Below are 13640 nucleotides of genomic sequence, written 5' to 3'. Positions count from 1 at the left end.
AGTCCGTTGGCCATTTGATTCATTGTTCAGCGGTCTTATGGCTTGGGAGTAGATGCTGTTAAGGAGCCTTTTGGTCCTAGACTTAGTGCTCCGGTACCGCTTGCCGTGCGGTAGCAGAGAAAAGTCTATGACTTGGGTGACTGGAGTCTCTGACAATTTTTTGGGCCTTCCTCTGACACCGCCTATTAAATAGGTCCTGGATGTCAGGAAGCTTGGCCCAGGTGATGTACTGGGCCATAAGCACTACCCTCTGTAGCGTCTTACTGTCAGATTCCGACCAGTTGCCATACCAGGCGGTGATGCAACTGGTCAGGATGCTCTTGATGGTGCAGCTGTAGAACTTTTTGAGGATCTGGGGACCCGCGCCAAATCTTTTCAGTCTCCTGTGTTTGGACCATGATAGTGTGTTGGTGATGTGAACACCAAGGAACTTGAAACTCTCGACCCGCTCCACTACAGCCCCGTCAATGTTAACGGGGGCCTGTTCGGCCTGCCTTTTCCTGTAGTCCACGATCAGCTCCTTTGTCTTGCTCACGTTGAGGGAGAGGTTGTTGTCCTGGCACCACACTGCCAGGTCTCTGACCTCCTTCCTATAGGCTGTCTCATCGTTGTCGGTGATCAGGTCTACCATTGTTATGTCGCCAGCAAACTTAATGATGGTGTTGGAGTCGTGTTTGGTCACATGGTCATGGGTGAACAGGGAGTACAGGAGGGGACTGACCACACACCCCTCAGGGGCCCCAGTGTTGAGGATCAGCGGGGCAGATGTGTTGTTGCCTACCCTTACTACCTGGGGGCAGCCAATCAGGTAGTCCAGGATCCAGTTGCAGAGGGAGGTGTTCAGTTCCAGGGTCCTTAGCTTAGTGATGAGCTTTGTGGGCACTATGGTGTTGAACGCTGAGCTGTAGTCAATGAACAGCACTCTCACATACAGTATATCACAAAAGTGAGTACACCCCTCACATTTTTGTAAATATTTGAGTATATCTTTTCATGTGACAACACTGAAGAAATGACACTTTGCTACAATGTAAAGTAGTGAGTGTACAGCTTGTATAACAGTGTAAATTTGCTGTCCCCTCAAAATAACACAACACACAGCCATTAATGTCTAAACCGCTGGCAACAAAAGTGAGTACACCCCTAAGTGAAAATGTCCAAATTGGGCCCAAAGTGTCAATATTTTGTGTGGCCACCATCATTTTCCAGCACTGCCTTAACCCTCTTGGGCATGGAGTTCAGAGCTTCACAGGTTGCCACTGGAGTCCTCTTCCACTCCTCCATGACGACATCACGGAGCTGGTGGATGTTAGAGACCTTGCACTCCTCCACCTTCCGTTTGAGGATGCCCCACAGATGCTCAATAGGGTTTAGGTCTGGAGACATGCTTGGCCAGTCCATCACCTTTACCCTCAGCTTCTTTAGCAAGGCAGTGGTCATCTTGGAGGTGTGTTTGGGGTCGTTATCATGTTGGAATACTGCCCTGCGGCCCAGTCTCCGAAGGGAGGGGATCATGCTCTGCTTCAGTATGTCACAGTACCTGTTGGCATTCATGGTTCCCTCAATGAACTGTAGCTCCCCAGTGCCGGCAGCACTCATGCAGCCCCAGACCATGACACTCCCACCACCATGCTTGACTGTAGGCAAGACACACTTGTCTTTGTACTCCTCACCTTGTTGCTGCCACACACGCTTGACACCATCTGAACCAAATAAGTTTATCTTGGTCTCATCAGACCACAGGACATGGTTCCAGTAATCCATGTCCTTGGTCTGCTTGTCTTCAGCAAACTGTTTGCGGGCTTTCTTGTACATCATCTTTAGAAGAGGCTTCCTTCTGGGACGACAGCCATGCAGACCAATTTGATGCAGTGTGCGGCGTATGGTCTGAGCACTGACAGGCTGACCCCCCACCCCTTCAACCTCTGCAGCAATGCTGGCAGCACTCATATGTCTATTTCCCAAAGACAACCTCTGGATATGACGCTGAGCACGTGCACTCAACTTCTTTGGTCGACCATGAAGTTGAGTGCACCTGTCCTGTTAAACCACTGTATGGTCTTGGCCACCGTGCTGCAGCTCAGTTTCAGGGTCTTGGCAATCTTCTTATAGCCCAGGCCATCTTTATGTAGAGCAACAATTCTTTTTTTCAGATCCTCAGAGAGTTCTTTGCCATGAGGTGCCATGTTGAACTTCCAGTGACCAGTCAGTATGAGGGAGTGTGAGAGCGATAACACCAAATTTAACACACCTGCTCCCCATTCACACCTGAGACCTTGTAACACTAACGAGTCACATGACACCGGGGATGTCACGTCCTGACCAGTAAAGGGGTTATTTGTTATTATAGTTTGGTCAGGACGTGGCAGGGGGTATTTGTTTTATATGGTTTTGAGTGTGTGTTTATGTAGAGGGGCGTTTTATTTATGTTTCCGGGGTTTTTGGTTTAGTTCTATGTTGTACAGTTCTATGTCTGTTTCTAGGGTGTTTATTTCTATGTTTAGTATTTGGGATTGGGGCCTTCAATTGGAGGCCGCTGGTTATCGTTGACGTTGATTGAAGGTCCTATAATTAGGAGTTTGTTTGTTTTGGGGATTGTGGGAGATTGGTCTTTGTATTGCTGTGTGAGCCTACAAGACTGTTTGTCGTCCATTCATCGTTTTCTTGTTTTGTTTCGTGTTTAATAAAAATGAGCATTCACATACCCGCTGCGCCTTGGTCCATCCATTACGACGACCGTGACAGGGGAGGGAAAATGGCTAATTGGGCCCAATTTGTATATTTTCACTTAGGGGTGTACTCACTTTTGTTGCCAGCGGTTTAGACATTAATGGCTGTGTGTTGAGTTATTTTGAGGGGACAGCAAATTGACACTGTTATACAAGCTGTACACTCACTACTTTACATTGTAGCAAAGTGTCATTTCTTCAGTGTTGTCACATGAAAAGATATACTCAAATATTTACAAAAATGTGAGGGGTGTACTCACTTTTGTGATATACTGTAGGTGTTCCTTTTGTCCAGGTGGTAAAGGGCAGTGTGGAGTGCGATTGAGATTGCGTCATCTGTGGATCTGTTGGGGCGGTATGCGAATTGGAGTGGGTCTAGGGTATCCGGGAGGATGCTGTTGATGTGAGCCATGACCAGCCTTTCAAAGCACTTCATGGCTACAGACGTGAGTGCTACGGGTCTGAGGTCATTTAGGCAGGTTGCCTTTGTGTTCCTAAGCACAGGGACTATGGTGGTCTGCTTGAAACATATAGGTATTACAGACTCGGTCAGGGAGAGGTTAAAAATGTCAGTGCTGCTCTCGTGCATGATTTAGTGTTGCTTGCCTCGAAACGAGCATTAAAGGCATTTAGCTCGTCTGGTAGGCTAGTGTCACTGGGCAGCTCGCGTCTGGGTTTCCCTTTGTTGTCAGTAATAGTTTTCAAGCCCTGCCACATCCGGCGAGCGTCAGAGCTGGTGTAGTAGGATTCAATCTTAATCCTGTATCGACGCTTTGCTTGTTTGATGGTTCATCTGAGGGCATAGAGGGATTTCTTATAAGCGTCCGGATTAGTGGCCCGCTCCTTGAAAGCGGCATTTCTAGTCTTTAGCTCGATGCGGAAGTTGCCTGTAATCCATGGCTTCTGGTTGGGATATGAACGTACGGTCACTGTGGGGACGACGTCGTCAATGCACTTATTGATGAAGCCGATGACTGAGGTGGTATACTCTTCAATGCCATTGGATGAATCCCGGAACTTATCAGTCTGTGGTAGCAAAACAGTCCTGTATAGTAGCATCCGCGTCATCTGATCACTTCCGTATTGAGCGAGCCACTGTTACTCCCTGCTTTAGTTTTTGCTTGTAAGCAGGAATCAGGAGGATAGAATTATCGTCAGATTTCCAAAATGGAGGGGGGGGGAGAGCTTTGTATGTATCTCTGTGTGTGGAGTAAAGGTGGTCTAGAGTTTTTTTTTCTGCTGGTTGCACAAGTGACATGATGGTAGAAAGTTGGTCAAACGGATTTAAGTTTGCCTGCATTAAAGTCCCCGGCCACTAGGATCGCCGCTTCTGGATGAGCATTTTCTTGTTTGCTTATGGCCTTATAGAGTTGGTTGAGTGCGGTCTTAGTGCCAGCATCGGTCTGTGGTGGTAAATAGACAGCTACGAATAATATAGATGAGAACTCTCGTGGTAGATAGTGTGGTCTACAGCTTATCATAAGGTACGAGCAATACCTCAGGTGAGCAATACCTCAAGACTTCGTTAATATTAGACATTGCACACTAGTTGTTATTGACAAATAGACACACACCCACCCCTCATCTTACCAGACGTAGCTTCTCGGTGCATGGAAAATCCCGCCAACTCTATATTATCTGTGTCGTCATTCAGCCACAACTCGGTGAAACACAAGATATTACAGTTTTTAATGTCCCGTTGGTAGGATAATCTTGATCGTAGGTCATCAGTTTTATTTTCCAATGAGTGCACGTTGGCCAATAGAATGGATGGCAGTGGGAGTTCCAGTTCGTGGTGAGTAATCACTGTTCTGATGTCCAGAAGTAATTTTTGGTCATAAGAGACGGTAGCAGCAACATTATGTACAAAATAAGTTAAAAAATAAGTTACAAACAACAACAAAAAACTAAAACAAAATAGCACAGTTGGTTAGGAGCCATCCTCTCCAACGCCATCTTGAGCTGCTTAATTTGTGTAGATAATCCTTTCTAAAGCAGATTTTTTGAAAGATATTACGAAGAACTGCAAAAGTGTTGCTAAGGCGCTCCACTTTCTGGAGAACCGAGTTTTGAAATTAGTGGAATGCCAAGTGGAAGAAGAGTATGATAGCTAAGGAAATTCAGGTGTTTGATTGCAAATGCGGAGGGAGCCGAAAAGAAAACACAGAAGGCTGTTGTATAAAATACCTGTCTCCGGATTACATCTTCAAACTAAGGGAAACCATGGAATCCGTGACAGAGAGGGAGAAGTGTTCCTCCATGTATATGGGTAAGAGTCTACCTAGATACATTTTCAGAAAATATACGTTTCTAATTTTGTCAGACAGTCATTTTCAATGCAAGTTAAAGCGTACTGTTAGCTAGCTAGCTAACGTTAGCTGGCTGGCTCGCTAGCTAATGTTAAGTGTATGATCTGTGTAGTAATATTATTCGTATCTCAGATACATTTGCATTGCTAGTTATAGCCTAATGTTAGCTAGCTAACATTGACCCTAGCAAGTGGGTTAGCTTTAGCTACCTGTAGATTCATGCAGGGTAATTATGGTTCATTGTTTAGCTAGCTAGCTACATGTCTATACAAAAGACTCCACTGTGCAAGCAACCATTTCACTGTACCGTTTACACCTTCTGTATCCTGTGCATGTGACAAATACACTTCGATATTATTAGACATAGTGTGTGTTTACCAGAGACGGCAATGTGAAGAACAACATGACCTGCACCAAAGTCAAATTAGGATATAACGTTAGGCCAACGAGACAGTGTCCAAGTTTTAAAATTCTCTGGTAGAATGCCCTGCTTTTATTTCGTCACACTCACAACCATAAGTTATTTTCTGTAATTACCTCACCATTAACTTGTAAATAATGATCTTGTTCTGAGTTTATTTTCCTGTAATAATGAATACAAATTAGGTAAAGTTAAGGCGTTGTCAGCTATATGATATGAGCTGTGTTCCAATACTCATACTAACCGCACTAACCGTACTATTTGTGACGTGAATTGAGTATAGAGTATGCTTATTGGTCATTGTACGGCTGTCGCTCTAAATTTGCCAAAATACAAAGTATACATGGACACTATTTCTGTGCTTTTAGGGCCCATAATGCAATTCTTCAGAAAATGGGCGTGACTTCACAACATTTTCAGATTTTCAGTCTAATATACATCGTTGAGAACGTATGAGATTGTGTGTCTGTTGATGTGTGTGTGTGTGCGAGTGTATGTGGGCGGCAGGTTTTTCTCCGCAACGTCACTATTACCACTACAATTTGTTATTATCAGTAGCATTTCATTATTATTATTCAAAGTTACTACCTCTAAATATTAGTCTAGTATACAAATTAAGAAATGTCAGATTGGAGAGGATTGTCACATTTTCGTATTGACTCAAAAGAAACAGTGCAATTTCACTATTGAATCCCACTTTTTCCCTTTCTTTTATGTTTCATATCATTTTTGATGTGTCCATTTTATTTAAATGTATGTTACTGTTGTCTTAGGCCTATAAGGCCCAACGTGAAAAGGGGTTTCTGTTTGTTCACTTGTTTACATGGATATGCTTCTTAATAAAACCTATTTGAAACAAGCCATTACACTTTGTTATTATCATGGCATTTCATTATTCTTATTCAGGTTATCACTTATATATATTAAATCTACAAATTAAGAAATGCCAGGTTGGAAAGGATCTGTCGCATTGAGTCAAAATAAAGATATGTGCAACAAATTATGACAAGTGTTATCACGTCCTGACCAGTAAAAGGGGTTATTTGTCATTAAGGTTGGTCAGGGCGTGGCAGGGGGGTGTTTGTTTTGTGTGTTTGGGTATTGTGGGTTTAGGTTCTAGTTTTCTATTTCTATGTTTAATCTAGCTTTTCTATTGCTATGTGAGTTTTGGCAATGACCTCCAATTAGAGGCAGCTGGTTGTTGTTCTCTCTAATTGGAGGCCATATTTAGTTGGGTTTGTTTTCACTTGTGTTTGTGGGTGGTTGTTTCTAGTATAGCCTGTGCACCTTACTGGACTGTTTTTGTCGTTTGTTTATTTTGATTAAGTGTTTTCTTTAATAAAATAAGAAGATGAGCACTTTACCCGCTGCGTTTTGGTCCCCCTCCAACGACGCTTGTGACAAATGTGAAGAAAATGTTGAGCAATGTAATAAAGTAACGACTTTTCAAATAAGTTATATTACACGTTATGTTGGCTGACAATTTGTTATGCTACGCTATCCTTACGAACCGCATAGCATTACAGCAGTATGCACAGGTATGTTAGCTAGTTACATAACGTTAGTTGGCTACTAATACATCGAACTTGCCAGGCAGTATATTAACTATCCACTATCTAACTAACTACCCAAATTTTATTGACTTGATTATTCACATCATTCTTAGCTAAGTGGTATAGTCGTTGTGCGTTTCAATGGACATTGTTAATTCTGGCTATCTACTCCGATTTCAGAGCACTCTCACGCAGAATAACTGATTTACGAATGCTCAGCACCCGTTGACTATGGCCGATGTCGGCAATTTTTTAATGTATTTAATTGTTTCCATCTGCACAGTTACAGTCACCAATGCTCTGGATAACATGAAAACAGCCTAATCAGCTCTGCTAGGGCAAGTAAAATGGTCAGAGTGAGGTGTTCTCTCATTTGTGTCTGGAAGTAGCTAGCAAGCTAGACAACGTTAGCCAGTTAGCTTGGGTGCTGTTGAACGCTCGGATCAACAGTACTCCTCAGCCAGTGGCAGTGTGCGCTATGAACGCTCCGAGAGCGAAATGCTCTGAATTTAAGAACGGACAATCTGACATTATTTGAACTGGCTAGCCAGAAAACGTAACATTAGCTAACGAGAGGAGAGAGAGAGAATTTTTCCCTTGTGTACTTTAACTATTTTGCACATCGTTACACCACTGTACATAGCCATAATATGACATTTTAAATGTCTCTATTCCGTTGGAACTTTTGTGAGTGTAATGTTTACTGTTTATTTTTTATTGTTTATTTCACTTTTGTTTATTATCTATTTCACTTGCTTTGGCAATGTAAACGTATTTTTCCAATGCCAATAAAGCCCATTGAATTGAGAGAGAGAGAGAGAGAGAGAGAGAGAGAGAGAGAGAGAGAGAGAGAGAGAGAGAGAGAGAGAGAGAGAGAGAGAGAGAGAGAGAGAGAGAGAGAGAGAGAGAGAGAGAGAGAGAGGAACGGCTGGTTAAACAGTAGGGAGTCATCCAGGCATTGGATCTTCTCCCTCTGACCTGTCCATATGGCTGTAGCTTTCCTGTTTCTCGTGTTCCCTCTCTTCCTCTTCTATATCTCTCTTTTTGTCCTCTTCTCTCTGATCCAACTCTTTCCCTCGGCCTTGCCTATCTCTCTGCGTCTCTGTATTGTCCTCCCGTCCTTCTTCTTACTGTCTCTCCCTTGCTTTTCGTCTCTTTCCTCTCTCTCACTACGCTCCCTTTAGGCTATCCCTCCCTCCCTCCATTTAAATATATAACAGTGCGGTGTCCTTCCGAGCAGCTGCTAAGACAAGCAGCAATGTCATCCAGCTCTGTCTCGTATGGCCGTTCCTCTGCTCAGCTCAGCCCCCAGTCTGTCATAACGAGACTAGAACAGAGGCTATAGAGCAGACGCAGACACCAGGACTGGATGGGCTCAATCACAAACAGTGCTCTCTAAAGCGCTAGTCTGACATGGATCTAATGGATTATACACGAAGAGTTTATTTCCAAAAGTATTTCTTTCTTTCCCTCTCTCCCTTCTCCCTCTCCAGGAGCGATCGTCTGAATATGAAGGGAAAAACGGCACACCTCAGTGTTTATGAAAATAGAGTAAATATAGATTTAACTGCTTGCATGATGTGGATTGGGCTGTAAAACAGACGGCTCGTGATGTAGAGAATGCTGCAGTACAATTGCCGACACAGGCACACACAAATGCACGAATGCACAAAGGAAACAGTGACAGCCAATCAGTTAGTCATTAACTGTTAGTGAGTGATACTGCACCCAGGGGTAAACAAAATAACAATACAATTAAACTATTGAGGTGAAATGACTTGTGGGAATCAACTTGCCGAACTGTACTTATAGGAGAACTGGAGAGAGCTGTTCAGCTCATAACAATGAACGAAACATGTGAACCTAACATGACGCCAACCTGGGAGTCGTAGTTTTAATTAGCTAACACACTGTTCATAGCAACTAAAGAGCCATATGGGATACTTTTGTCTAAATCAATATGTGTGGTAGCTACGATTAAAACTAGCAAAACACTTCAGAAAGTAAGTCAAATAAGTATTCTTATAATGCTTTCTCTATCCGGCCTCCAGGGGCCTTCTAAGTTAAGACAATATTCAGGCATTTCCAGTGAGCAGTTAAAAAGTTCAAAGTGTTTGAATAAAAAACTGTAATAATGGGCCAATGTCCTTGAATCAGTGTTTGGATGAAGGGTAATAATGGTATGGAGTTCTCTGAACACGGTTTTGTGCCTTCAGGCCAGAACACAAAAAGCCTGAAGTTTCCAGCTCAGCGTGATGTGCTTAACGACATCGTCACTTCAGCTGTCAGCTCCTGTAAATGTAATAAACCTAGCACAGTGGAAATGTGAGCGTGTGTTATCTGTAAAATTGGTGTGAGTGTGTGCATCGTCGAGAACGTACGAGGTTGTGTGTCTGTTGATGTGTGTGTGTGTGTGTGCGAGTGTATGTGGGCGGCATGTTTTTCTCCGCAACTTCACTATTACCACTACATTTTGTTATTATCAGTAGCGTATCATTATTATTATTTAAAGTTATTACCTCTAAATATTAGTCTAGTATACAAATGAAGAAATGTCAGATTGGAGAGGATTGTCACATTTTCATATTGACTCAAAAGAAACATGTGCAATTTCACTATTGAATCCCACTTTGTTGTTTTTCCTTTTCTCTTCTTTTTCATTTATGTTTCATGTCATTTTTGATGTGCCCATTTTATTTAAATGTATGTTACTGTTGTCCCCCCTTAAAAGGGGTTTCTGTTTGTTCACGTGTTTACATGGATATGCTTCTTAATAAAACCTATTTGAAACAAGCCATGAAATCAAATTTATTTGTCACATACACATGGTTAGCAGGTGTTAATGCAAGTGTAGCGAAATGCTTGTGCTTCTAGTTCCGACCATGCAGTAATATCTAACAAGTAATAATACCTAACAATTCACAACAACTACCTTATACACACAAGTGTAAAGGAATGAATACGAATATGTACATACAAATATATAAATGAGTGATGGCCGAACGGCATAGGCAAGATGGAGTAGATGGTATAGAGTACAGTATATACATATGAGATGAGTAATGTAGGGTATGAAAATATTATATGAAGTGGCATTGTTTAAAGTGGCTAGTGATACATTACATCAAGATGGCAAGATGCAGTAGATGGTAAAGAGTACAGTATATACATATGAGATGAGTAATGTAGAGTAATGTAGGGTATGAGAACATTATATGAAGTGGCATTGTTTAAAGTGGCTAGTGATACATTACATCAAGATGGCAAGATGCAGTAGATGGTATAGCGTACAGTATATACATATGAGATGAGTAATGTAGGGTAAGTAAAAATTATATATATATAAAGTGGCTAGTGATAAATTGATTTCATCAATATTTCCATTATTAAAGTGGCTGTTGTTGAGTCAGTTTGTTGGCAGCAGCCACTCAATGTTAGTGATGGCTGTTTAACAGTCTGATGGTCTTGAGATAGAAGCTGTTTTTCAGTCTCTCGGTCCCAGCTTTGATGCACCTGTACTGACCTCGCCTTCTGAATGATAGCGGGGTGAACAGGCAGTGGCTCGGGTGGTTGTTGTCCTTGATGATCTTTTTGGCCTTCCTGGAGGGGAGGTAGTTTGCACCCGGTGATGCGTTGTGCAGACCTCACTACCCTGTGGAAAGCCTTCCGGTTATGGGCGGAGCAGCTGCCGTACCCGGCGGTGATACAGCCCGACAGGATGCGCTCGATTGTGCATCTGTAAAGGTTTGTGAGTGTTTTTGGTGACAAGCCGAATTTCTTCAGCCTCCTGAGGTTGAAGAGGCGCTGCTGTGCCTTCTTCTCCACGCTGTCTGTGTGGGTGGACCATTTCAGTTTGTCCGTGATGTGTACGCCGAGGAACTTAAAACTCTCCACCCTCTCCACTACTGTCCCGTCAATGTAGATAGGGGGCTGCTCCCTCTGCTGTTTCCTGAAGTCCACGATCATCTCCTTTGTTTTGTTGACATTGAGTGTGAGGTTATTTTCCTGACACCACACTCCGAGGGCCCTCACCTCCTCCCTTTAGGCCGTCTCGTCGTTGTTGGTAATCAAGCCTACCACTGATGTGTCGTCTGCAAACTTGATGATTGAGTTGGAGGCGTGCATGGCCACGCAGTCGTGGGTGAACAGGGAGTACAGGAGAGGGCTGAGAACGCACCCTTGTGGGGACCCAGTGTTGAGTATCAGCGGGGTGGAGATGTTGTTACCTACACTTTACACTTTGTTATCACTTATAAATATTAAATCTACAAATTAAGAAATGCCAGGATGGAGAGGATCTGTCGCATTGAGTCAAAATAAAGATACTTGCAGCTCACCTGGTGTTCAACCTTCCCAAATTCTCCCATGTCACCCCGCTCCCCTGCTCACTCCACTGGCTTCCAGTCGAAGCTCTCATCCACTACAAGACCATGGTACTAGGCTACGGAGCAGCAAGAGGAACTTCCCCTCCCTACCTTCAGGCTCTGCAGAAAAACCCTACACCCTAATTGTGCACCAATTGGAAGTCGCTCTGGAAAAGAGCATCTGCTAAATGACTAAAATGTAAATCTAAAAATGTATATGCCTACCATGTCTTTGTCTGTTGCCTTTTCCACATATGAAAAGATCCTATTTCGACGCAAAAATCCATTCATACAAGTCCGATGGGTTTTCTCCCACTTTTCCCCGAAATACGGGGAACGTCACAAACCCTGCTACTGCATTCATTCAATGGCGAGAGGACGCCGTAATGAGAGAAATCACGTAGCCTAAACTACTGAAAATAGGCCTTTTATCAGATTAAATCTTGACAGGAGCGTTTGATTCGTATTAAAGAGATGTCCAGACATGCTACTTCAGGAAACTTTCTGAATGGACCTACTCTATAGCCCTATAGAGAGAATCAGCGAACTCACAACCCCGTAAAATGACCCGTCAATCAAAGCCACCAGAGTATGTCAGAGACAAGAGCAAATATTGATATTTTCCTTAAAACGTCAAAAAAATAACCTAGGCCACCTTAGGCTTTCCGAAAGTAGGTTAGATGAATTGATAAGGAAAGTACAGTACGAAGAGGAGTGAGACAGCTATGCGATAGCGGCATAATAGTGGTGTGTGGTGTGGGGGGGGGTTATATCCTGCCTGTTTGGCCCTGTCCGGGGGTTTCATCGGATGGGGCCACAGTGTCTCCTGATCCCTCCTGTCTCAGCCTCCAGTATTTATGCTGCAGTAGTTTATGTGTCAAGGGGCTAGGGTCAGTCTGTTACATCTGGAGTATTTCTCTTGTCTTATCCGGTGTCCTGTGTGAATTTAAATATGCTCTCTCTAATTCTCTCTTTCTCTCTTTCTTTCTTTCTCTCGGAGGACCTGAGCCCTAGGACCATGCCTCAGGACTACCTGGAATGATGACTCCTTGCTGTCCCCAGTCCACCTGGCCGTGCTGCTGCTCCAGTTTCAACTGTTCTGCCTGCGGCTATGGAACCCTGACCTGTTCACCGGACGTGCTTGTTGCACCCTCGACAACTACTATGATTATTATTATTAGACCATGCTGGTCATTTATGAACATTTTAACATCTTGACCATGTTCTGTTATAATATCCACCCGGCACAGCCAGAAGAGGACTGGCCACCCCTCATAGCCTGGTTCCTCTCTAGGTTTCTTCCTAGGTTTTTGGCCTTTCTAGGGAGTTTTTCCTAGGGAGTTTTTCCTAGCCACCGTGCTTCTTTCACATGCATTGCTTGCTGTTTGGGGTTTTAGGCTGGGTTTCTGTACAGCACTTTGAGATATCATCTGATGTACGAAGGGCTATATAAATCAATTTGATTTGATTTGATAATGAAATTGACAATCGTTAAAATAGAAACAAATACACGCCACATGTCCATAGCCTTTTTTCCCCACTGTTGATTCGTCTATAAATAAATAAAAGATTCTCTATCAAATTATACCATGCCTGGTTGGAGACAACATTAGCTCGTTATAGGCCTCAGAGCCAGAAGAAACTATTTTGAATAATGAATGAATAGTCAGACACATCCAACCTTTTCTTCAAAAGAATCCCAATTTATTTATCTACTAGCAAGCAATGAAAACGAGCATGGTATACAAGTCCACAAATCAAACCAATTTTTTCTCCCCTGAAGTGCCATAGCCTATAGGCTAGCGCTTCTACCACCCTGCACATCAGACGGTTTAGCAGCTGGAGTATCAAACGAGAGTTGGAAAGAGGATATGTAGAACGTTCAATAGACAGACTAAAGTTAACGAAACAATCGCTTATGATCATTAGTAAACACTCGTGCTATTAGATCAAGTTGATCTACGTTAATAACATTAATCCCAAAAGTGTTTCTCCCAAAATGAATGTGTGCCTATTTCAACGGTTTTGACGGTTGGTTCATTTTCATGACGGCCTTCATCCATAACCGTCAGTTACACGGTTATTCAATTACCGTCACAGCCCTACAAGGAACTGCTTTAATAATACACACATACATACAGACACACACACAGACACAGTGTCCCCCTCCATTCCGCTCTAATAATAAACGGCCGGAGCTTTCTGAGAGCTTGTATATGCTCACTCTAACAGTAATAAAGACGTGCGTTCTCGGATGGAAGGTA

At 43.0% G+C, this 13640-nt stretch overlaps 1 protein-coding gene across 2 annotated transcripts in view; it reads right to left on the bottom strand.

Annotated features, from left to right (window-relative positions):
* The window catches only part of LOC106584023 (low-density lipoprotein receptor-related protein 8), a 263488-nt gene that overhangs the window by 40865 nt on the left and 208983 nt on the right, over positions 1-13640 (bottom strand). The window lies entirely within an intron of this gene.

This window comes from Salmo salar, chromosome ssa23 (assembly GCF_905237065.1).
Source record: "Salmo salar chromosome ssa23, Ssal_v3.1, whole genome shotgun sequence".
Classification (NCBI taxonomy): domain Eukaryota; kingdom Metazoa; phylum Chordata; class Actinopteri; order Salmoniformes; family Salmonidae; genus Salmo; species Salmo salar.
Note: the sequence above shows the minus strand (reverse complement) of the source record. Positions and strands in the feature narration are given on the sequence as shown.